At 37.0% G+C, this 22903-nt stretch overlaps 1 protein-coding gene and 1 long non-coding RNA gene across 11 annotated transcripts in view; both read left to right on the top strand.

The window, feature by feature from the left end:
- IGSF11 (immunoglobulin superfamily member 11) overlaps positions 1-22903 on the top strand; it is a 194370-nt gene that overhangs the window by 39468 nt on the left and 131999 nt on the right. The gene's annotated exons all lie outside the window — the stretch shown is intronic.
- LOC122242047 lies at positions 8840-22354 on the top strand. Its single transcript, XR_006222200.1, has 2 exons — positions 8840-9129; positions 22283-22354. It is a non-coding gene; the product is annotated as an uncharacterized LOC122242047 (long non-coding RNA).

Here is a 22903-nt window from a genome sequence, read left to right as displayed (position 1 = left end):
TAGGGTTTGCAGAGATCAGAAACTAAAGGCTGTATCCTTTTCTCCCACAGGGATTGTGAATTGTTGGCATTTCCTCTATGCACAGGGCTGAGCTTTGCTATGATTAAAGCACTGAGGGAAAGCAAAACATTTTCATCCTGATTTGGGCCTTCGTACTGTTGGTTTGTTCCGCTTCTATTATATCTTTAACAACTGTTGTAAGCTTTTACTTCTTTTCTCAAACCATACCTAGCATCTCATCTCCCACTCCAAGAATTTAACCTTGTCTTTTTTTTTTTTTTAACTGAGAAAATCAACATCAGGTTGGAACTTCCTCAGCTTCCTCCTCAATTTCCTCTTCCAACACCTGCAAATTATATACTTCTTTCGCTTCTGGCTTCCTGTCTCCATAGGAAGGGTGTTCCTCCTTTACTTTCCTTCATAGCCAAAAAATGTGAAAGAAGAGCTTATGTTTCTTTTCTTTTTCATTTCCCATATTCTCCAATCTGGCTTGTCTCTACTATATTGGAATTTCTTGCTAACGTGACTAGGATTCAATGGGACTTTTTTTTCTTCTGATCTTTCATAACCCTTAATTCATTTAATCTTTTGACAATTTACTCCTTCAGATGTAGCTTCCGGGCCATTTTTCTCTCCTGGTTTTCTACTTCTCTGATCTTTGTATCATAGCCTCCTTTAAAGGCTCTTTTCTCTCTTAGCTGCTCATTCTTTCATTTGTTGATTGATTCATTCTACACAGTTTTTTGAGTGCCTGCTGTGTGCTAGGCTCTGTACTAAAAACTGGGGTAACTACAATGGAATATAGCATTGACAAGGCCTTTGCCTTCCTGGAGCTTATTCTAATTGGGGAAATCTTTGGTAAACAAATAAATAAACAGTTACAAATTATGATGAGTCCCATAAAGGAATATCGAGTGAATGATGGGGGACCTACTATAGGTAGTGCGAGCAGGGAAAACATCTTGAAGGAGAAACCAATAGTGTGAAGAGCAGAAGAACATTCTAGCAGAAGAAATGCATTTAAATGGCATTTAAAGCTATGAGAATAAACAAAAATCACTTAGAGATGGAAAAGAGAATATTTAACAGTTAAAGGTGAGTGGAGGAGGAGTCAGCAAAGGAAATAGAAATGGCTAAGAAGGTAGGAGGCACATGAGATAAGCGAGCTGGGAAGATGTGGTAGGCAGAATAATGGCCCTCCCAGCACATCTGAGTCCTAATCTTCAGAACCTGTGACTATGTTGGGTAACATGGCCAAGGGGAATTAAGGTTGCCCATGGAATCAAAGTTGCTAAGCCACTGACCTTAAAATAGGAAGATCATCCTGGATTATGTAGATAGGCCCAATGTAATCACAAGAGTCCTCATAAAAGTGGAAGAGGGAGGCAGAAGAGGGATGCCGACATAAGAATGACTCAACCTGCTGTCGAAGGCAGAGGAAGAGGGCCGCAAACCAAGGAGTGCAGACAGCCTCTAGCCTCTAGGACCTGGAGAAGCCCCCTGCCACCACCTGGATTCTAGCTCAGGAAGACCTATTTTGGGCTTCTGGCCTCTAGAACTGTAGGATAATAGATTTGTATTGGTTAAGTCACCAAAAGTGTGGTAGTTTTTGTGCAGCATCAGTAGAAAACTGGGCTGTGACCTCAGCCACAACAGGGTTGTGACTCAAGCCCTGTCCTCAGCTTCTCATTCACTATACTTGCTCTGGACAATCTTATTCTCACCATGACGTCCATCCAAACATATTCCTGCCTCCCTCTCTATAGCTGTCACATCTCTGAGCTACAGATTTGTACACAAATCTTTATTTCACTTGAGTATCTCATAGACACGTTAAACAGGAATAAAGCCAAATGTATTTATATTTTCCCCACATCTGATTTTTATTCTCTGCTATCTCTGTGATTGGTATCAACATTCACCCAGTTGCCAGGTAAATCCTCTATCACTTCTCACAATGAATCTTTAATTTCTCTAGAGTCTCTCTGCTGACTCCATCACCATCTCTCCTTTCCATCATCACTGCCTTGGTTTGGGCCTTTATCAGTTCTAGCCTGGATTACTATCATACCTAACTAAAATTCCTGCCTTCCTGCCCAACTGCAAATAAATTTTCTATGCTGCTGCTGGAGTATTCTTTTAAAGAATAACCAAATGTGTTCCTCCCCTGCTTAAATTCCTCCAGTAGCTTCCTGTGGTAGTTTTTGACATCTCAACTTGGCTAGGCTGAGCTAAAGTCCCTGTAATTTCATTTCTAGTATGTCACTGGTCAGGATGTGAGAGTTGGAGGATGATAGCAACATACACCTTCTCCAAATTCAAACAGACGCTAATGTAGGTACTGCTGAGAAGAGACCTGGCAGATATGATTAAAGTCCCCTAATAAGTTGATGTTAAATTAATCAGGGAGATTATGCTGGGTAGGTCTGACTTAATCATTGGAAGGCTTTTAAAAGAGGGTTAGGCCTTCTCTGAGTACAGAAATGACTAACCATGAATGACAAACTTTACCTCGTGCCCATGGAGCTCCAACCTGCTTATGACCTTCCCTTCCATTGTGTTTGCCTTGTGGACTTCAGAATTGCTTAGCCAGTCTCCACTATTGGGTAAGTCAGTTCTATGTAATAAATCCTTCTATGTAAGTATCTATATCTGTATCTACATATAGACCCATATCTAGACCTAGATATGTGTGTGTGTGTGTGTGTGTGTGTGTGTGTGTGTGTAGAGCCTACACACTGTAGGCTGGTCCTGCTCCAGTTGAACAGTGACCAATACAGAAGTTGGTACCAGAAGTTGTGGTTCTGGAGAAACAGAATCTTCGGGGTGAGTTCTCTGAATTGATTTTGTGTTTTATGGAATTGGTTCTCTGATGAAATTTAAAGGTACTAATGGCTGACTATTTCCAGAGGCATGAAGTGGCAAAAATGTTAATAAAATGATCACATTTACAGAAGGCAAAGCTCTGGGTCACCAAGTATTAGCAACCTCAGTACATTTTAGTCAAAATAAGGAATTTAGTGGGATTGACTGGTTATTTTCAACTGCACTGGGAAAAGCAGAGGAAGAAAATGATGAGCTCAGGGCTTCAAATTCCCATCTTGAGTTACACATTATGACCTGAAAGGTTCTATAGCTTTCCTGAAAGAAACTCTTATTTCCTTTAGCTGCAAGACCAAAATTTCTTAAAACTAAACTCAGAGTTTCATTTTGCAAGTGGCTGAATTATAACACAAATTGAATTCCCAACCCTGCAGTATCTATTCTGTTAAAATTGGATCTTTACTGGGATGGAATGGGATCAAGAACATGTGGGTAAATTCCGATGAAGATAGGGAACTTGGACCGCTAAATTCAATAGAGGCTCTTTTTTTTTGGCCAGTAGAAGCAAACTTTCCACTCCTGCCTGAGAAGGTTAGTGGTATGTGTGAGATTGGGCTTGAGCCCAGTAAGTATGAAATAGACCTTGAAGGCACAAGTACATTGCATGAGGAAGTGGTTCAAATGCCCACAGTCCCTTCTCTTCCTTTATTACCTTCTCTTTCTTATGTTTTTACAGCCTCATGAGGAGTTCTCTATGACAGTTGACTGAGTAAGAAAAAACTCAAACCTGGCTTTACAGATGTTTTTGTGTGATGTGCAGGCAACAAACCCAAGAGGACAACTGCCACACTGTATACATAGCCCCTCTCTGTGACATCCACTGAAAGAAAGAGGTGAAGGGAAATCCTCCAAGTGAGTTAAACTCCAAGCAGTGCATCTGGTTGTTTATTTTGCTTGGAAGGAGAAATGGCCAGGTGTGTGATTATACACTGACTCATGGGCTGTGGCCAGTGTTTTGGCTGGATGGTCAGGGACTTAAGAGGAAAATGGTTAGAAAAGTGGAACAAGGAAGTCTGGGAAAGAGGAATGAGAATGGGCAAAAAGTGTGAAGATATTTGTGCCCCATGTAAATTATCACCAAAGGGTGATCTTGGCAGAAGAGTCTTTAAATAATCAAGTAGATACAATGACATATTCTGTGGATACCAGTCAGCCTCTTTTCCCAGCCATTCCTGTCATTGCCCAATGGACTCATGAAAAAAGTGGCCATGGTGGCACCTGTGTGGCTCAGTTGGTTAAGCATCCAACTTTGGCTCAGGTCATGATCTCACAGTTCGTGGGTTTGAGCCCCACATCAGGCTCTGTGCTGGCAGCTCAGAGCCTGAAGCCTGCTTCGGATTCTGTGTCTCCCTCTCTCTTTGCCCCTTCCCCACTCCTGCTCTGTCTCTCTCTCTCAAAGATAAATAGACATTTAAAAAAATTTAAAAAACAAGAAATAAAACTCAAATGCTTCAACTTCAACAGTAAATGAAATAAATCAGTGTCACTACCTGTACATTGATAGTTGTGTCAAATAATTGGGTTTAGATTTCCAGACATAAACATCCTATTGGTAAGATACATAGTGTATATACCATACTCCCTCAGTCAAATGAGGATCCTCATTTATGAGCCTCTTTTTCTTTTAACCATTGAAGGATCACATTTTGTCAAAAGCAGTGATCACAAATAATGTGAAGATTGCAACTGCTATGATACATGATATGTCACTATTTCCTTGAAGGAGTTTTTTCCTTATTGTAAATATTTATTTTTTTATGATTTTATTTTTAATTAATCTCTGCACCCAATGTGGGGCTTGAACTCACAATCCCAGGATCAAGATCAAATGCTCCCAAAAAACAAGAGTCCAGGGCCATATGGCTTTCCATGGGAATTCTACCAAACATTTAAGGAAGAGTTAACACCTATTCTTTTGAAGATGTTTCAAAAAATAGAAATGGAAGGAAAACTTCCAAACTCTTTATATGAAGCCAGCATTACCTTGATTCCAAAATCAGACAGGACCCCACTAAAAAGGAGAACTATAGACCAATTTCCTTGATGAACATGGAAAAATCCTCAACAAGATATTAGCCAACCGGATCCCACAATACATTAAAAAAATTATTCACCACGACCAAGTGGAATTTATACCTGGGATGCAGGACTGGTTCAATATCTGCAAAACAATCAGTGTGATTCATCACATCAATAAAAGAAAGGACAAGAACCACATGATCCTCTCAACAGACGCAGAGTGAACATTTGACAAAATACAGCATCCTTTCTTGATAAAAACCCTCAAGAAAGGGATAGAAGGATCATACTTGAGATCATAAAAGCCATATATATGAAAGACCCAAAGCTAATATCATCCTCAATGGAGAAAAACCAAGGGCTTTCCCCCTAAGGTCAGGAACAATACAGGGATGTCCGCTCTCACCACTGTTATTCAACATAGTATTGGAAGTCTTAGCTTTGGCAATCAGACAACACAAAGAAATAAAAGGCATCCAAATTGGCCAGGAGGAGGTCAAACTTTCACTCTTCGCAGATGACATGATACTCTATGGAAAACCCAAAAGATTCCACCAAAAACCTGCTAGAACTGATCCATGAATTCAGCAAAGTTGCAGGATAAAAAATCAATGCACAGAAATCAGTTGCATTCCTATACACCAACAATAAAGTGACAGAGAAATCAAGGAATCGATCCCATTTACAATTGCACCAAAACACATAAAATGCCTAGGAATAAATCTAATCAAAGAGGTGAAACATCTATACACTGAGAAGTATAGAGAGCTTATGAAAAAAATTGAAGAATACACACATAAATGGAAAAAGGTTCTATGCTCCTGGATAGGAAGAACAAATATTGTTAAAATGTCGATACTACTCAAAGTAATCTACATATTCAATGCAATCCCTATCAAAATAGCACTAGCATTCTTCACAGAGCTAGAACAAACAATCCTAAAATTTGTACGGAACCAGAAAAGACCCTAAATAGCCAAAGCAATATTGAAAACCAAAGCAGGAGGCATTACAATCCCAGACTTCAAGCTGTACTACAAAGCTGTAATCATCAAGACAGTATGGTACTGGCACAAGAACAGACACTCAGATCAATGGAACAGAATAGAGAACCCAGAAATGGACCTACAAACGTATAGCCAACTAATCTTTGACAAAGCAGGAAAGAATATCCAATGGAATAAAGACAGTGTCTTCAGCAAGTGGTGCTGGGAAAACTAGACAGCAACATGCAAAAGAATGAACCTGGACCACTTTCTTACACCATACACAAAAATAAACTCAAAATGGATGAAAGACCTCAATGTAAGACAGGAAGCCATCAGAATCCTCAAGGAGAAAGCAGGCAAGTACCTCTTTGATCTTGGCTGCAGCAACTTTTTACTCAACACGTCTCAAGAGGCAAGGGAAACAAAAGCAAAAATGAACTGCTGGGTCCTCATAAAAAACTTCTGCACAGTGAAGGAAACAGTCAGCAAAACTAAATGGCAACCGATGGAATAGGAGAAGATATTTGCAAATGACATATCACATAAAAGGTTAGTATTCAAAATCTATAAAGAACTTATCAAACTCAACACCCAAAAAACGAATAATCCAGTGAAAAAATGGGCAAAAGACACAAATAGACACTTCTCCAAAGAAGACATCCAGATGGCCAACCAACACATGACAAAAATGCTCAACATTACTCATCATCAGGGAAATACAAATCAAAACCACAATGAGATACAACCTCACACCTGTCAGAATGGCTAACATTAACAACTCAGGCAACAACAGACGTTGGTGAGGATGCTGAGAAAGAGGATCTCTTTTGCACTCCTGGTGGGAATGCAAACTGGGTGGAGCCACTCTGGAAAGCAGTATGGAGGTTCCTCAAAAAATTAAAAGTAGAACTACCCTATGACCCAACAATTGCACTACTAGGTATTTATCCAAGGGATACAGGTGTGCTGCTTTGAAGGGGCACAAGCACCCCAATGCTTATAGCAGCACTATCAACAATAGCCAAAGTATGGAAAGAACCCAAATGTGCATTGATGGATGAATGGATAAAGAAGGTGTGGTGTATATATATATATACAATGGAGTATTACTCGGCAATCAAAAATAATGAAATCTTGCCATTTGCAACTACGTGTATGGAACTAGAGGGTATTATGCTAAGCGAAATTAGCCAGTCAGAGAAAGACAAATATCATATGACTTCACTCATAGGAGGACTTTAAGACACAGAACAGATGAACACAGGGAAGGGAAGCAAAAAGAGTATAAAAAAAGGCAGGGGGACAAAACATAAGAGACTCTTAAATATGGAGAACAAACAGAGGGTTACTGGAGGGGTTGTGGGATGGGGGATGGGCTAAATGGGTAAGGGGCATTAAGGAATCTACCCTTGAAACCATTGTTGCACTGTATGCTAACTAACTTGGATGTAAATTTTTAAAATTAAATTAAATTAGAAAAAAAAAGAGCAAATGCTCCACTGTCTGAGCCAGCCAGGTGCCCCTCCTTAGTGTAAATATTTTTCTGTCTGGAAAACATGTAATAACCCAGACATCCAAGGCTTCGCCAAAATGTATGACTGTGACCCTGTGACATTTATGCCCAGCCTGTTTCTTAGGTCTTCTTGTTCTCGTAGGACCTCATCTCCCTCTCAAAAATTCTCCCCATTTGTTTCAAGCAACCTCCACAATGGTTATATTTCACATATGCTCATAAATAATTATGTCTGTACCCTTCCACTCTTGTGTAACCCCGTGACTACAAACCACAAGAGAGGTACCTTCCCCTGTCAAAGAGCTTTTTTTGAGGATGCTTCTCTGCTGGGCACTGCTGCCCTCGACCTGCTATATGCCAAGGCTGTGTTTCCTGGTGGGGGTTGGGGAAAGGGAGCATAGTCTCTCTGATTCTGTATGCATTTGGTCACCTAGACAAAAGGTGGCTCTGTGGAGTTCAGAGCCTCCTGCAGTCTTTCATAAACATACTTCCTTTGGCCTTTTGCCCTACTACTGCTCTCAGAGGAACTTGAACTCATCCATCAGTACAGACACATACTGATGAGAAATGGGAAACAAGAAAAATGGCATAGCATTCCCATCACTTTCCCCGATTTTCTCTTGTCTTTATTCCACAGCTGCATCTATGCCTTTCTATCTCCTCTCAACAGCAATTAAAACAAAACAAAACAAAAAAAAACCCAAACCAAAACAAACAAAAAGGAAACAAAGGCAGAAAAAACCCCAAGCTCTGCCCCGCAAAAGGTACATACACTCTGAAGATAGATACTTGGATGCTTACTTATACTTAAGACAACCCAGTTCTTAGCTGTCCAGGAAGGTACCCTGGTACAATTTTTAAAAACACTTTTAATTATTAAATCCTATTAAAGTCTGCACAAAATGTCAATCAGTTGTTATTTGGGTATGCTAAGTGTTCCAGATGTGTACTAGTTTTATATCTAGGACAATATCGCAACACATTATTTCTGCAATCCTATAGGCTGAGTCCCAGGAAAAGAGGTAAGCTCTTTCTGTTGGAGACCAGTTTATTTTTGCTTTCAATTTTCAAACGAATAAGAAAAATACATTTGAAATTCATGCCGAGGGCCTAGGGTTAAAAGTTATAGTCTGCCTTTTTTGGTCTGGAAGAACGATGAGACAGCATGAACTCTGAAGTCTGAAATGCCTGAATTCCAACCTCACTTACATATTCTTGGTCATGATGCTTTATGGATTTCAGTTTACCCCTTTGAAAATTGGAGATACTTCCCAGTATCCATGTCAGGGTTAAATGAAATAATGTAAAGTGCCTGGTACCTAGAGGTTCAACAGTTGTTACTTCCTCCTACACAGTGCCTTTTCTTCCAGAGTTGTCTCAGACTTCAGTGAATCATAGCTATATGGGATTTCAGAGCTGGGAAGAAATAGATCTCAATTTTCATTGCCATGACGACAGAATCAGAGCAGTGAAAAATTTCCTCCCTAAACAGGAGCAACTGTTAACAAAGTAGCACCTTTTTAATTGGTGGCAAATACGTGATTTTGTTCCTTCTCTTTCCCCCTCTGCTTCAACTAGTTTGCCTAATCCTATTTGTTTACTCTGAGTGGACCAAAAGGAGAAGTTAGCGATTGATATTCTACTTACTGTGAAAATATTAACAATGATATCTAGTGCTTTCATATCACCTGCCTTCTAATTGCTGCCTGCAGAATATCATGGAAGGTACCTGGGATTTTATTATAATCTAAAATTAGATCTTTTTGTAATCAACAGCTGTATTTGTCAGATGCCTGTAAGCTATACTTATGTATTATTCATAAAATCTCAAAAAGTTACAGTGGCCATTCAGTCTTTCTTTCACTCTCCGAATAGAATCATTTCCAAAAGGAATTTTTCCCCTTTTTGTTTTGACATGCCTAAAGTTGACTCAATTAATTCCCGTGGTAATATATTTCACTCCTTCATAGTTTGTGTGGTCTTAATAACCAACCCTACCTAGTAAAACTTAAACCTCTCCTCTCTCTTACCAAAGATATGGAAAATAGCTAATCATTGTTATTAATATAGTTTTGTTTGCTCTAAGAAAGATCCCGAGTTATGATCCTTTCTTTATGACAGTTAACTTTTTGTCACGTGATAGAGTACAAAGTTATTTTAAAACAATGTGTTCCATTAAAACATACTTTTAGGGGCGCCTGGGTGGCTCAGTCGGTTGGGCGTCCGACTTCGGCTCAGGTCACGATCTCACGGTCTCTGGGTTCGTGCCCCGCGTCGGGCTCTGGGCTGATGGCTCGGAGCCTGGAGCCTGCTTCTGGTTCTGTGTCTCCCTCTCTCTCTGCCCCTCCCCCGTTCATGCTCTGTCTCTCTCTCTCTGTCTCAAAAATAAATAAACGTTAAAAAAAATTTAATAATGTTGAGCATCTTTAAAAAAACAAAACAAAACATACTTTTAGGGGCACCTGGATGGCTCTGTTGGTTAAGCATCTGACCTCGGCTCAGGTCATGATCTCACAGTTCGTGAGTTCGAGCCCCACGTCTGGCTCTGTGCTGACAGCTAAGAGCCTGGAGCCTGCTTCGGATTCTGTGTTTCCCTCGCTCTCTGCCCCTACCCTGTTCACGCTCTGTCTCTCTGTGTCTCTCAAAAATGCATAAACATTAAAAATAAATAAATAAAAAACATACTTAAAAAGTTGTTTTGAAAAGCTGATTCCTTAAAAGCAGTGTGGCAGGGGCACCTGGGTGGATCAGTTAAACATTGACTATAGATTTCAGTTTAGGTCATGATCCCAGGGTCGTGAGATGGAGCCCCATGTCAGACTCTGCCCCGAGCATGGAAACTCCTTGGGATTCTCTCTCTCTCTCTCTCTCTGCCTCTCTCCTCACTCACGCTCTCTCTCTCTCTCTCAAAAAAAAAAAAAAGGCAGTGTGTCAGAGATCTGTAACAAAGGTCAGGCTTCAAAGACCAGTAAAGAAGTCCTTTAATGAAAAATGTTTTTTATTGAGTTATAATTGACATATAATATATTAATTTCAGGGGTATAACATAGTGACTTGACATTTCTATATATTGCAAAATGATTACCACAACAAGGTTAAATATTGTCTGTCACCATACAATGTTAATACAATATTATTGACTATATCCCCCATGCTGTACATTATATTCCCATGACATATTTATTTTATAACTGGACATTTGTTTTTCTTGATCCCCTTCACCCTTTCCCACCTGCAGCCCCCTAAGTCTTTCTCTCTGTCAACCACCAATCTATTCTCTGTATGAGTCTGGGGGGTTTTTGTTGTTTTACTTGTTTTGTTTTTAAAATTCCACATATAAATAAAATCATAAAATATTTGTCTTTCTCTACCTGACTTATTTCACTTAGAATAATACCCTCAAGGTCTATCCATATTGTTGCAAGTGGCAAGATTTCATTCCTTTTAATGGCTGAATAGTATTCCATTATATATAAATTATATATTATCCATACACATACATACACACCCACACACACCCCACACACATCTTCCTTACCTATTCATCCATTGATGAACACTTAGGTTGTTTCCATATCTTGGCTATTGTAAATAATGCTGCTATGAAAAGATCTTTTCAGGATAGTGTTTTTGTTTTCTTTGGATAAATAACCAGTAGTGGAATTCTGTGATCATATGGTAGTTCTATTTTTAATTTTGTTGAAGAACTTCCATACTATTTTCTATAGTAGCTGCACCAATTTACATTCCCATCAACAATACACAAGGTTCACTTTTTTCCATATCCTCACTAACATTTGTTATTTCTTGTCTTTTTGATAAATAATAGCCACTTTAACAGCTAAAGATGTTATTTCACTGTGGTTTTTGTTTGCTTTTCCCTGAAGATTAGTGATGTTGAGCATCATTTTATGTGCCTGTTGGCCATCTATATGTCTTCTTTGGAAAAATGTCTGTTAAGATCTTCTGCCCATTTTTTAATTGAATTGTTTATTTTTTGTCATTGAGTTGTATAAGTTCTTTATGTACTTTGGATATTAAGCTTTCATCAGATATATAATTTGTAAATATCTTCTCTCATTCAGTACATTGACTTTTTGCTTTGTTTATGGTTTCTTTCACTTTTCAGAGCTTTTTAGTTTGGTATATTTGTTTGTTTATTTTTACTTTTGTTTTCCTTCCCTTTGGAGTCAGATCCAAAGGAATATCGCTAAGACTGATGTCAAAGAGCTTACTGCTTATGTTTTCTTCTAAGAGTTTTATGGCTTCAAGCCTTACATTTAAGGCTTTAATCCACTTTTTAAAATATTTATTTATTTTTTGGAGAGCACAAGCAGGGAAGAGGCAGAGAGAGAGGGACAGAGGATCTGAAGTGGTCTCTGCACGGAGAGGCTGACAGCAGCGAGCCTGATGTGGGGCTTGAACTCATGAACCATGAGATCATGACCTGAGCCAAAGCTGGACGCTCAACTGACTGAGCCACCCAGCCTTTGAGTTAATTTTTGTATATGGTATGAGATAGTGTCCAATTTTATTCTTTTACATGTAGCTGTCCAGTTTTCCTAGCACCATTTATCAAAGAGACTGTCCTTTCCCCATTGTGTGTTCTTGCCTCTTTTGTCAAAAATTAATTGACCACATATGGGTTTATTTCTCTCCTTTCAGTTCCATTAATCTATGGGTCTGTTTTTGTTCCAATACCATACTGTTTTGATTACTAATGTTTTGTGGTACAGTTTGAAATGAAGGAGTGTGGTACTTCTGGCTTTGTTCTTTCTCAAGATTGTCTTGGCTATTCTGTATTTTTTGTGGTTCCATATAAATTTTAAAATTATTTGTCCTAGTTCTTTGAAAATGCCACTGGAATTTTGATACGGATTGCACTGGATCTTTAGATTATTTGGGATAGTATGGATATTTTAAAAATAATAATTCTTCCAATACATGAGCATGGAATATCTTTCCATTGATATGTGTCACCTTCTATTTCTTTCATTAATTTCTTATAGTTTTCAGAGTACAGGTCTTTCACCTCCCTGGTTAAATTTATTTCTAGATATTTTATTCTTTTTGATTGCAATTGTGAATGGGATTGTTTTTATTTGAAAATTAATTTCTTAATTTGAAATTTTCTTATTTGAGAAAAGAGCTAAATGACATAGAAACATGTTGTCAGTAAAATTATTTCTGTCTCATTGATAAAGGATTAGCACACATATGGAAGTCATGCTTCTTGCATGCAGATACGAAATGGAAGAATTCTCTGAGCTTTTGATAAGGTTTTTGGGACAGAAAATAATTTTTCTCATGTGCAATTATAGAGAGGAATGAATTAGATAAGAAAGAAGCTAAAAGTGCTAAGAATGGAACTTTAAGCAGAGATTGTTAGCTGCTCACCCAATATCCATTCTCTCATTTTTCTTTAGTAAGGGAAGCCCAGTTTTCTTGGGGGCAATATTGTATTCAGGTTAACAAATATTACATTTCCATGCCTCCCTTATAAGTAGAAGTGGACAAGTAATACAGTTCAGTTCAATGATGTACAAAGGTAGTTTAAGGTTAGAACTTCTGGGAATATTTCTTAAATGTGAGTAACCCATGGTTAGTATGCCTTTGCTGCTCTATGGACTGTTTCTTTTTTTTCCCCCCACTGAAACATGAAATGCATAATGGATGTGGGTCTATTTATAGATACCTCAACTCAGACCTCATTCTTATAATAGTTCCTTTGATGAAGTCATTGTTGCTTTAGATTGGCTGCTTGTTAGAATTGCCTGAGGATATTCTAAAAACTAAGTGTTGGCGCTTCTACTCATAGGTATGATGTAGTAGATAGTGGCAGGCCAGGGTTTCTGTTGCAAGAGTCTAGTGCAAAAGTCATATAAATTACAAATATATTTCTAAAGGTATCAGAGAGCTGTAAAAGCAAGTTTATGATACTAAGTTTCCAGAGAGGGAAGAACTATTCTCCTTGTAGGTGGATGATCAATAGCCACTTCTCTTCCTGAGGTCATTTGCCAGCTCTGGTGTGGCCTAGGCAGAAGACTCTGCTAATAGAGAAATGTATAAAGCTTTTAGTGGTCAGGCAGGGCAGGAGTGAAAAAAAGGAAACCTGAAGCACATTAAATGCACATCTGGTTTTTCTCACAGGACATTAGCCAAATTTTGGTTCTGCACAGGTAGCTGAGGAGCTAAGCTGAAAGCTTCTGAAAGGCAGAGTGAAATCTTCTGTAGTCTCATGAAACTTAGGCAACAAAGACTTGCCAAAGGTGGGGATATGCCTCAAATGCACAGCTGGTTTCCCTTCAAGACATTTGCTAGATTTTACAATGTAGGGTCAGGAGACTGAAGAGCTGGGCTGAGAACTTTGGAAAAGTAGAGCTGGATCTTCCACAGTTTGTCTGAAGAGTTGGAAACTCATCAGGTACTCAATAAACAGTTCAGGAAAGGCTGAGGAAAAGAGGAGAACCAGAGACAGACCTGAGTTTTATTAAAACTGAAACTAGTCCCAACCCAGTCAGTACTTGGTTGGATTGAGGTAATCACTCTCTCCTCCTATATACTAGTAAAGGACAGAAAAACCCTTTTTGGTGAAGAATAACATTATTTGGAGCATTTGTGTTTCTTTAAATACACAGAACTTGGCATACCATAAAAAAAAACTGCTAGGCATATAATGAAGCAAGACAAATAGGGCCTATAATTAAGATTAAAAGAAGACAGTTGAGTAGGGCCACATTGAAGTTTGCAGACAAAGAATTGTAATAACTGTGATTAATATGTTTAAGAAAATAAAGGAAAACATGGCCAAAGTGACGAAATGATGGAAAATCTCACTAGATATTTGTTATATATAAAAATTAAAATGGACATATATAAGTAAAAAAAATACAGTATCTGAAATTAATAACTCAATAAATAGATTTTGTGATATTAGACACAGCTGAACACAGGCTTAGTAAACTGGAAGACAATTCAAGAGAAAATATCCAAGTTGAAGCACAGAGAGACACAAGAATGGAGAGAACAAAACAGTGTAAAAAATGTGTATTGTAATTTAGCTCTCTGAAAACAGAAAGTCTTGATTTGTAATGGTATAACTTACTACCATGATATAAATGCTGTCACCATGGCTGATTTCAAGCAACTATTATCACAATAGTCATATCACAAAATACCTGAATATTTAAAAATTGACTTTGCAAGCTGGTAAAAGCTAGTTGTACTGCACTCTTCATATGAATTACACTCAGAAGCTCTAAAATATGTTAGGAACACAGAAAAAGAATAGAATGGGATAGAAGCAACCTTTGAAAAGATTATAGCTGAGAATATCCAAAGCTTTTAAGGTAAATCAAGCCGTGGATTAAAGAACTCAGCCTACTACAAGCATGATAAATACAAAGAATACTACACAAAGAATACTGCACCTCACTGTAAGACTGTTGCAAACGAAGGTGTAATAGGCTGGATAGTGATGCCCAAAGTGATCTATCCATGTCATAACTCTCAAAACCTCTGAGTGTTGTCTTGTTTGGAAAAAGGGTTTCACAGATGTAATTAAATTAGGATTTTGGAATGAGCACATTATCCTGGATTATTTAATTCTGGTGGACCCTAACTATTATCTTGTTATTTTTTCACCATTGTAACAAAAAGGTAAATACCAATTACTTGCATCAGTCATTAAAAAGATGGTATTACTATGCTGGTGCCTGGGTGGCTCAGATGGTTAAATGTCCGACTTCGGCTCAGGTCATGATTTCATGGTTCTTGAGTTCAAGCCCCACATTGGGCTCTCTGCTGCCAGTACAGAGCCTGCTTCAGATCCTCTGTCCTCCTCTCTCTCTCCCCCTCCCTTTCTTGGGCGTGTGTGTTCTTTTGTCTCTCAAAAATAAATAAACATTAAAAAAAATTTTTAAGATGATATTACTATGGATTTTATAGACATCAAATATACATTAAGAGACTATTATGAATTTGGAGCCAATAAATTTGGATAAAATGGATAGATTTTTGAAAAATAACAACTAACCAAAGCTGCCAGAGAATATATAGAAAACCTGAATAGTGTGACATTAATTAAAAAGATTGCCCATGAAGAAACAACTTTACATAGTGAAAACCCAGGTTTGATGGATACACAAGTAAATTCTCACAAACATTTATGTAAGAAACAAAACAAGTATTTCACAAATTCTGTTTTAAAATAGAGACAGAGGAGTACCTTCCTACTTTATATGAGGCCAGTATAAACTTTATTCTAAAACTAAAAGGATATTGCAAGAAAATTATCAGTCTTTCTCATGAATGTAGATGCAAAAATTCTTAAAAAGCACTTTAAAAAATCCAGCTGTATGTAAAAAGGATAAAAGCAAATGGCCAGTGGAATTTATTTCACAGACACAATTAATTGTCGCTTAGTAACCACAACTCAGTTAAGGTAACTCACACATTATTAAGAAAAAAAAAGAAAGGTCATGCTCATTGCAACAAATATAAAGAAAGCATTTCAGAAATTTTAAGAGATTAATGATTTTTAAAAATCTTGGCAAACATGGAATAAAATAGAATTTCTTAACTTGATAAATATATTTATTAAAAAACCTATATGAGGCATCATATTAAATGATGAAATATTCACAATTCTTCCTCTGATACTGGATGTGAGACAAGGAGGCCTACTACCAACACTTCCATTCAACATTTTCTGGAGGTCTTAGGCAGTGCGATAGGGTAAGAGAAAAGAAGCAAATAAGGATTAAAAAGGAAGAAATAAACTTATTATTTTTAGATGATGTAATTAGGTATATAGACCATTCAAAAAAATTTAGAATCAATAAGTGAATTTTGTAAGATTGTTGGAAATAAGATACACAACAGTTACATTTTTTTCTATGTGCCAGGAAGAGACAAATAGAAAATGAAATTTGAAAAATGATACCATTTACAAAAGCATCAAAGGATTGAAGTCAACCAAATTTAGGAATAAATTTAAGTGGGAATAAATTTAACCAAAAATGTGCATACTAAATATGATCGTGAGAAATGAAAGAACCCTAACTGAATTGCTTGATCTGGCATATTCTTGGATTTGAAGAATGAATATTATGTAAAGATACCAATTTTCCTAAATTAATCTATAGTTTCAACATAATCCCAATCAAAATCCCAGGAGATTTTATTGGGGAAATTTAGGTCCTGGTTCTAAACTTCACTTGGAAGTGCAAAGGACCAAAAATAGCCAAGGCAGTCTTAAGAAACACAAAGCTGGAGGATGTATACTGCCAGATACCAAGACTACTATATATCTATAGTAATTAAGGTAGTGTAGTATTGGATAAATTTCTGCATTTTCCACTAAACTGGAGGTTTCATAAGAGCAAAGACCTCTACTTAATGTATCACCAGTGCCTTAACAGGGCCTGGGATATGTAAATACAGTAAAACCACATTATACTACCCCTCAAAAGTAATTAGAATTAACATATAATAAAACTGGCAATTAATTCTTGTCCTATGTTTAGTTCTTTTGCATATTGGGAGTGTGGGGATGGGGTGGAGGCTAAAGGGCTTACTGTCTAAGGGAGGATATGGTGGGGTGATGTTAGAAGGTTAAATGGCAGGCAGATATGTCCCAGGAAGCATAGGGAATGTATATTATGTATATTGTGGTTGAGTATTCTTATATCAAGCTAATGAAACAAGTGCCAACTCACTATTACTGGGATCACTGATGCTGCTGTGAAGTACCGGTAACACAGGACTCAACTCATAAACAGTTCCATCAAAAGCCAAGCTGTATTATGAAGTGCCACCAGGTGGCGCTAAACCACAGCTAAGACAGGAATAGATCTGGATCCAGCGATAGGACCTCTGGAATTCCTGACCAGCTAGACACTTTATTAGCCCAGTCATTTTACTAACCTTATAATAATTCAAGCATGCATTTTACATGATCTAATTGCTTCATTGCCACTTAACACATCATATGGTCATTTTTCTGTACTTGTTGAATTGATGAAGGACTGCATGAGACCTCATTAAAGGTGGAAGGACAGGGTAGGTAGGGTAGGCTGTGAGGCAAAGGTGTCTGTTGAAGTAGCAAAGCAGTGAAGTCTCTCATTTCAAAGATCTATTCAGAGGGCTTTTCAGTTTGTTCTGAGAATTAAATGAATTCAAATATTTACTTATGACTGCAAAATACAATGCAATGAAAAGTTTTTGGTGGTATATCAAGTCCACAAAATGGATATTTTATTACCATGAAGGTAGGCTTTCAAATATAAAACCAATATTATAATAATAATGGTAATAATAACAGCAGCTAACATTACTGGCCAGGCTGATTATCTGTGAAAGGTTGTAATGGGCATTTTCATTTATGCAGTAAAACCTTGAATTATGAGTAACTTGTTCTGTGAGTGTTCTGCAAGATGAGCAAACATTTCTAACAAATTCTAACTTGATAAATGAATGATGTATTACAATATGAGTAGTACGTGATGCCAAATGTCACATGACCACAACTGAGCCAATGGTTCTTGAAACTTGCTTTGATATATGAGTACTTTGGATTACAAGCATGTTTCTGGAATGAATTACGCTCTCAAACCAAGGTTTTATTGTATTCCCTCATTGAATTCTTATAACAACTTGTGAGGTAAGAATTATATCCCATTTTTATAAAGTTTATAGTTGAGGTCTAAACAGGTTAAGTGACTTTACAAAAGCCATTTAAAAATATATATAGCATTGAGCAAATCTTTTATCATTGAGAACTTCAAATACAAAATCTGTGTCTTGTATTTGCCTTATTTGTTACTAGATTTCATGAAAAATACATTGTAGAGACCTTCCAAAATCTCTAGGACAAGAAGAAATGTACTATTCCATAGTTTTGATGTGTAATTTGGAAAGAGCAGGCTATTAAAAAGCTATAATAGAATCTTGGTAAGAACCATATAGACAGGCATATAAAACCTATGTAAGGGTAGGTCTCTTAGCCTAGGTTTCCCTGCAAGCTTATCCTGAGACAAAAGTTTATGTAGAGTTAGTTTATTTAGGAAGTAATTTCAGGGAGCAGGGTTAATTGGTGAAGGATTGAAAAAGAGAGGGAGGAAAAGCTGATCAAGGATGTATTCATTTGTTGGTTACTGTTGGTTACTATTGGTCATGCCAGGGCTTTCTGAGGAGCTTGAGGAACTAAGAACTGCCCCTCCTCCACTCCCCTGGAGAATGCAAGGCAGTAGGTTGATCCATTGGCTCCCATCCCACACTGGTTAAGACTGGCCCCATCAGTGTTGACATCCCTGAGCTTCTAGGTTACACATGTTGGTCCCACCAGATTCCTGCCCGTGTCCCAGGCAGCATTGTCCTGAGCAGGGAGAGATACTTGCTGTAGGCCACAATGAAGCAAGTTACTGTCAGGTTATACCTGTGAGAAGTTGATCTGAACCTGCAGCAGAAGCCGGAACAAGAGGTGGGGCTGAGAAGATCTGAAATACACAAGAAGGGTCTCATACTCTTCCTTTAGGAATATAGGGTATTAGTGTGTGGATTTTGGTAATAATGATTAGATATATGTGGATTTTCTAAAATAATTTTAAAGCTGTGAACTGACTTATTGGAATTAAATATCTTTTAGGCCATCTAATATTTTCTTCATTGTGTTACCATAGAAACACAGCATGGCTCACTGTTTTTAATTTGAGTTCCAATTTTTATGAGTTATTACTGATTTTATTATTAATAGCACATAAAATCAAGGTATTATTTAATCTTTTAAGCTCACTAACTATAACATTTTATATTAATTTTTAAGGGGTGGTGGTATGCATTGAATTGCATAAGTGTCTTTTAAGAAAGAGTGTTCATTAACAACAGATTCAGAAGGCAGGCTAAAATCTGAACAAACAATTCTTTAGTATTAAAAAGTAGCAGAAATAGTACCAATTCCAAATTGCCAGTCAGGTTGCTATTCAAATAGAGGTATTAGGATATAGTGGAAAGAATACTGCCCTTACAGTTAGAAAGGTTGGGTTTTACTCTTTGGGTTTTATTACTTAAGAATTCTATGTTTTTGATGAAGCAGTTTAAAGTTTCTCTAAATCTTGGTTTTATTCATCTGGAAAAATGAGGGGAAAACCACCTATCTCACAGAATTGTTGTCAGGATTTAAATGAGACTATGTTTGTTAAAGCATATAGCATGGTGCCTGGCACATAGCAAGTATGCAGAAATATGGACTGAATTTAAACTGGAAATGTACACGCAACACTGACTCTGATCCACATGCTGATCATATATGTTACCAGACTGGAGGCCATCTTTTGACCATTTCTAGTTCTCTTCATGGCTTGTTGCTTCCTATTTTTTGACCACTAGCTGAGATGTTACTGCTTTAGGAAGATAATTTCTGGCTCTAATCAAGTAGGACCTTTCTCACCTCTTTGGAAGTATAAGTTCATGAATATCTCTAACCTCCCTCTAGAGAGACAAGACCTTCAGAACACTTTAACTCTAAAGACAGTGTTCTTGGTGGCAGGCAACAGAAATTGATGATGGTTAATTAAAGCAGGAAAGGTCCAGGAGCAGAAAGCTCCTAGAAAAAATGGGAAGTCTAAAGGGTCAGAAAACAAGCAGAAACCAAAGAAGGCTAGGTTGCTGAAATTACACTATAGGAATAGTCCAGTGACAACCATTGATGATGGCACAGGTACTGGATGCCACACTTGGCATCATTGCCACAAATGTCTTTGTTCAGTGGACAGTGGAGTGAGTTCTTTATCCCTTCCTTATTCATATCCCTTATCCCTTTCTTATCCCCAAATTTTTGTGACACCTGCTCACGATTTATAGTCCAGAGATGAACTTCTCCTGTTGGCTCAACCTTGTATTATGTGAGCACACTATAGATGCTAGGAGGTCATTTTTGGAGTCTGCATTGGAAGGTAGACTTTGGTTCCCACTGAGAACAAAACTGGGGAATTCTCTGAACATTGGAAGAGAGTCTTAATGCTTAGCAGTCAAAAAATACTTAGCAATCAAAACAATTCCCCACAGTCTACTCCTTTGAATGCCCAACATCTACCAATACTTTCCCCCCTTGTATTTATATTAAAAAATACATAATGCATGTACCTTCTCACAACTGTTAAATCGCTCAATTCCACATTAGGAGACAATTGCAAACTCTTGTTATTATTTATGGTTCCATACTTAAGTCCAGTGGTGATATCCGTTCTTCTTTTTGGGTTGTTCTTCTGTCTTGATATTCCTCTGTCTGTGGACTGACTATAAAATTATCTGCTGCTATCACACCCTAAATAAAACAAGAAGAGGAAAGAAACAGAAAGTTAGTTAATAGTGTAAATATGTAAATGACAGAGCAAGGAACAAGATAGAGACAGAAGCTACAGACATTATTTCTGAAACAAATTATTAGGCCATACCTATTTCAACTCTGCATCTTTAAGAGATAGCATTCTTTTAGCACATTCTTAGAAAGCACTTGAGTTTCAGTGCAGAACTTGAGTCCAGAATTTGGAGATTTAAGTATGTTATTTTCTTTATTTAAGCAATGTGGTAACATTACAAGTATTCAGCTACCCCACAGTTCATCATGCTGGTTTTACTGTTCTCTGAGAGTGGCACCCAGGTTTCTCAAAGCTTTGCCTCCAGTGTGCACTTAATGAAATGATCGTATGATTTTTTTCTTAATCTTTTAACATAGCAAATAACATTAATTTTCACATGTTAAACTGATCTTACATTCCCAAAATAAATTCAATTGGTGTGATGAATTACTCTTTTTATATATCACTGAACTTGATTTGCTAATATTCATTTGCATGATATAAATCTCTACATGATGAAAATTAACCTATCTTCCTTTCTTGCATTATCTTTGTCCATATTTGGTAATCAATATAATGCTAGCACCACAAAATGAGTTGAAGAGGATTTCCTTTTCTTTCTGTATTGTTGAATAGTTTGTAAAAGATTGGAGTTTTTTGTTCCCTGAACATTTGGTGAAACTTGCTGATAAAATTGTCTGGATCTATAGTTTTATTTATAGGAAGATTTTACACTATTGATTTAATTACCTTAATTATATGGGATTACTCATATTTTCTGTTTATTTTTGAGCAAGTATTGGTAAGTCATATTTCTCTAGGAATTTGTCCCTTTCTTGTAAGTTTTCAAATTTATTAGCATAAAATTGTTCATTATTCTCCCACTCTTTTTAATCTCCATAGCATCTTTGGTGATGTCTCCTTCTTAAATTACGCTATTATTTGATAATTAAAATATGGTATTATTTCTCTCTCATTTTAAATTTTGTTTAGCCTCACCAGTGTTATTAATTTATTAAACTTTTCAAGGTACCAACTCTTGGCTGTGTTGATCTCCATATTATATGTTTTGTTTAATATTTCATTAATTTTGCCTCTTTATTAGCTTCTTCCTTCTACTCTCCTTGGACCTATTTTATTTTCTTTGTCAGACTTCATAAACTTTATCATAATTCATTTGTGTTTAAGCTTTCATCTTTTCTAACATACACATTTGAAGCCTTAAAGTTTTCCTCCAAGTATGCTAGTTGCTTTGCACAGGTTGTAATAGAAAATATTTTCATTACTGTTTTTTTCTAAATACTTTTTTAGTTTTTTTATGATATCCTCTTTGATTTTGAATTATTTAAAAGTGACTTTCTTAATATTTAAGTGTATGAGTATATATGTATTCATACTGTTATTGATATTTAGCTTAGTAACATTATGGTCAGAGAATGTGTTCTGATTGATTCCAGTCCTGTGAAGTTTCTTGAGACTTGTTTCATTCACTGATTCATTTTTTTTAAATGTTTATTCAGTGTCTACTATGTGCCAAGCAGTGTTGAAGACACTGAGAATTCAACAATGAATAAAACGGATCAAAATCCCTATTCTTGTTGGTCTTATTGGGTGTGTCTGAAAATAAATGATTATTATATAAAATATAGAGTATGTTAGTGATGTAATGCTAAGAAAAAAATACAATAGGGAGAGGGATTTTAAAATATCTTTTCAAGTTTTATATTTTAGATAAGATGGTCAGCAAAGGCCTCACTTCAGGTGACATGTGAGAAAGACCCACAGGAAGTGAAAGGATAACTATGCAAGATCTAGGGAAACAACAATTTAGTAGGTCCCGAGGCAAATGAGGCAAATGTGTTTCTATTTGTTTAAGGAAAATTGAGGAGGTCATTGTAGTGAGAGCTGAGTGAATGAGAAGAAACTAGAAGAAGCAATTAGAGAGATAAGGAGGGACTAGATTAAGTTGGGACTTCTTAAGCAGAATAGTGCCCTCTCCACTCCCCATCTCAAGATATCCACTTACTCCCTGGAACCTAAGAATATGTTCCCTCACTTGGAAAAGGGAATTAAGATTGTAAATGGAATTAAGGCTGCCCTTCAACTGACTTGGAGATTAGGAGATTATCTTGGATTAACAA

Source organism: Panthera tigris, chromosome C2 (genome assembly GCF_018350195.1).
Source record: "Panthera tigris isolate Pti1 chromosome C2, P.tigris_Pti1_mat1.1, whole genome shotgun sequence".
Taxonomy (NCBI): Eukaryota; Metazoa; Chordata; class Mammalia; order Carnivora; family Felidae; genus Panthera; species Panthera tigris.
Note: the sequence above shows the minus strand (reverse complement) of the source record. Positions and strands in the feature narration are given on the sequence as shown.